This window comes from Chlorocebus sabaeus, chromosome 12 (genome assembly GCF_047675955.1).
Source record: "Chlorocebus sabaeus isolate Y175 chromosome 12, mChlSab1.0.hap1, whole genome shotgun sequence".
NCBI classification, from domain to species: Eukaryota; Metazoa; Chordata; class Mammalia; order Primates; family Cercopithecidae; genus Chlorocebus; species Chlorocebus sabaeus.
This window is the reverse complement of record NC_132915.1, coordinates 22,194,662-22,198,450: the sequence shown is the minus strand read 5'-3', so window position 1 is coordinate 22,198,450 and position 3,789 is coordinate 22,194,662. Positions and strand designations below refer to the sequence as shown.

Genomic DNA, 3,789 nt, shown 5'->3' with positions numbered 1-3,789 from the left:
TTTTCATGTATCTTTAGAGCAATGTCCCACTCTCAGTACAAATTTTCTGTATTAATTTGTTCTTACACTGCTATTAAAAACTACTTGAGACTGGGTAATTTATAAAGAAAAGAGGCTTAATTGTGCTCACACTTCTGCAGGCTGTACAGGCTTCTGCTTCTGGGGAGGCCTCAGGAAACCTACAATCATGGCAGAAAGTGAAGCAGAAGCAGACATATATTTACATAGCTGGCAGGAAAGAGAGAGTGAAGGGGGAGGTGCTGTACGTTTTCAAACAAGCAGATCTCTGAGAACTGTACCACAAAACAGCACTAGGGGGATGGTGCTAAATCATTAGAAACCACCCCCACAATTCAATCACTGTCCACCAGGCCCCTCCTCCAACATGGGATTATAATTTGACATGAGATTTGAGTGGGGACACAGAGCCAAACTATATTCGAAGGGCTGGGGCAATGGCTCATACTCTAAGTCTCCTTCACATCTAGTTCATGCATTAATTTATATACACAGTTGTCTCACCACCAGGCAAAGAGGAATTGAGATGCAATTTGAAATCTCTTCTGGGCCATGATGGTATCAAGTGTTGTGAACCCTGTGTGTGGCTATTTTGACACCTGTAATTTAGATTCCACCTGGTGTAGTGGGAACTAGAAGAAACTTCAGGGAAATGAGGTGAGCAAGGTAAATTGGGACATAAAATTACATCTAGGCAAATTTTGGTTGAGGATGTGGTTAGAAGTGTAAGTGAGGAATGAAAAGAACAGCATATTATAGCCCCAGAGTAGGGGGCTATGGGAAACAATGGGAAGTGGGGCTAGGGAGGATTTATGAATCTTTATGGGGATGAGTGACTAGTATTAATAATGTGCGTGGATAATTTCACTCCAACTCATGAAAACATGCATTTTCTTTTAAGAACAAAGTGTTTGTTAAAATAATCTTTGTATAAAAGTATTACGGATCAAAAGTTGTGTTTATACTTACCGATTTAAGGCCCAATTATGCATCACACACTGAACGGGCCCAGCAAGTAAACTGGACACACAAACTCTTAGATTCCACCTCTACTAAACAACTTGATTAATGCAAAAGGGGAGGGCAGTAGCAACACAGGAAATCTACCCAGAAACTAATTTGGCAGAGATGTCAAGGTAACAAACTGTTGAAAGTTACAAATCTCCAAAAAGGCAGTTCTTTCTCCTGATAAAAGTGCTTAAAATCTAAACATGAACCCTGTGCCTAGCTTATTTCTTCAACAAATGCAAAGAGCTGTAGACTGTTAATATCAAGTTTCCACACAAAATGGCCCAAGAATTTATTTGAAATACGTTACTTATGAAAAATAAACTTGGCAAACTATAATTATACTAAAATTTTATACCAAAAATTCAAATCGGCCTACTCCTGAAGTTTCACCATTGTAATTTCTAGAGATATCTTTTCTATCATAATTTTACATATACCATTGCCCACAAACCTTTGGATCATGATTGTGTAAGCTAGATGCTTAGGGCAGAAGAAATTAGCAACTAAATCTCAACAGCGACAACTTGTATAACAAGCACTAACCTGGAATATTCTCATGAGAAGCATCTGAAGTAATACACTCCACTCTGCAACAATTGCCTAATTTTTCCACATGACCTTAAGACTTTTTTGTCTTGATCCTGTTAAAAATGTCAACTAGTATAAACACTAAATCATACCCATTGTTTTTGAGTAAGTTCTCTGAAATTTAAAAGATCTAATTAATATTGCTACAGTATTCCTAAAAGCTTGGGTTTTATGAGTAGATTCCAGGGCTATTTCAACACCAATAGAATCAAATATGCTTGCATAAAATTGTCATTTAAAAATAATTCAGAAACTAAGTAGTGGGAGAGTACTACTAGGGGCATGGTATGATGTGGGGGTTGGTGGGGAACAGAGAAGAAACTGCAGAGAGCAAAGTATAACTAGCAATATACTTTTCATGATATTTGAGAAAACGTGTGTCTAGTGAGATTAACTTGATTGGAGTTTCTTATACAATAGACTCATCACTGAGATTCTTAACTCGGGTTTCAATCAATGACAAAATAGAAAATGTTAAGAGAGATTTGAGAAATGGATGGCGGGCTGTGAATTTTGCAGATATTATGTTTGCATTTCAAATTCCTCTTTCAGACTTTTCAAGTAAGCGTGAACATTGCCAGGGCCAGGATGTTTGGTGAAATACACCAGGATATCAGTTTCACACCGTCTGTCTTGCTGCCGGCAGAAACTGCAGTTGCAGATTCCTCAACAAGGTGGGCAATGCCACTAGAGCATCCCTGACCTCTTCAGCATAAGGGTTTGGAAGGCAGGAGCCGCAGAATTGGCCTTGAATGCCCTAGCAGTCTGGGTTTCTGCAGTTTGTTTTGGTAGCAGTAGTTTTCTGACAGCATTGATAACAAGTAGAGCCCAGGTAATAAATATCTTCTTTGGAGAATTGCTGCAGTTGGCCTCCAACTCTTCGTCTGTGATTTCTTCCACTGGGTGAATTACATGCAGAAGGGTCATGGATGAACTGGAGCGATGAATTCTGGGCATGTCATCTTCTTTCATGCAGCCATCCACTGTCTTGCTCTTTCTCACCAACATGTCCTTATCCTCTTCCTCCTCCTCCATGAGTAGAGTGCCAAGGGACCAAGGAACTTGGTGAGAAGAGGAGCTCTCTGTTCAGGGTTTCTCTGGGAAGCAACATCCGGGAATGTATGCCTTGGTGGGTGTCCTTGATTGTGAGTTGGAGCCTGGGAGGGAACGTCTTCTAAGGAACAAGCTGACATGTGTTTTCCAGGCATTGCTTTGTTTTGCTTCATACTGAAAGCCTTTTTCTCCAAAAATTTCATGCCACCTTTATCTTCGGAATCGGAACTGGAATTGGTCACAGGATTCTCTGAGGGTTTGGGGAGGGGGCTCTGCTTTTTTGTTGGCTGCTCCCCTGGTATTTCACGCAGGAAGCTTCATTGCCACCCTGAGAGGTTGAGTGTCTGCACTGGGTGCGAGTCCTACAGTTTTCCCAGACTGGGAAGCCTCATGTTTGCAGAATTATCGGCAGCAACGCCATCACAGCTGTCATTAGTGCATGACTAGGTTTCCATGGAAATCAGTTTCACATATCTGAATTTCTCTGAGTTCTTTAACCAGATCCTTTCACGGCACGCAGTGAGCATCCATACTGGCGGCGGGCGCCCAGGCCTGCTTGGAGCAGGGAGCCATTTTCTCATGCTTGACGTTTATTTCTCCAAAATAACTGATGAACCCAGTATCTTCTCAGCATTGTGGGTTCACCTTTAACTCTTTATTCTATTTCAGCCCCAGACTTGCTCAGTTACTAAGCCCACACTCCTTTTTGGGTGCACCGGCTGGAATTCCTTACCACGTGGTCCTAGATTCAACCACCACCCTCTGCCCTCTGATTTATGCCAGAAATCATTGAACTAATCTCTGTGAGCTGGATCCCTACACCCTTAATATCTGGTTTCATTAGACTGTTAATAAGTGCAAATGTTGCTCCGAATACACCACAAATATTAATTTACTTACTCCTCCAAATATTTAATAGCTTGGTGAGGTGAGAACTATTATTATTCCCATTTTGAAGGTGAGGACACAGTTAAGTGACTCACCCAGGGTCACAGACCGAGAAAACGGTGGAGCCAGGATTCAGAGAGAGCCTGCTTGCCTCCAAAACTCGTGCCCTTAACCACCACTCTATGGTGGACCTCCTTTTCTGAAATACTGTTTTCATGATGTTTCTTTCCT

At 41.4% G+C, this 3,789-nt stretch overlaps 1 pseudogene; it reads right to left on the bottom strand.

Annotated features, from left to right (window-relative positions):
• Positions 1-1,886: 1,886 nt before the first annotated feature.
• Positions 1,887-2,947, bottom strand: LOC103219895 (cell division cycle-associated protein 7 pseudogene; annotated as a pseudogene).
• Between the last annotated feature and the right edge of the window lie 842 nt (positions 2,948-3,789).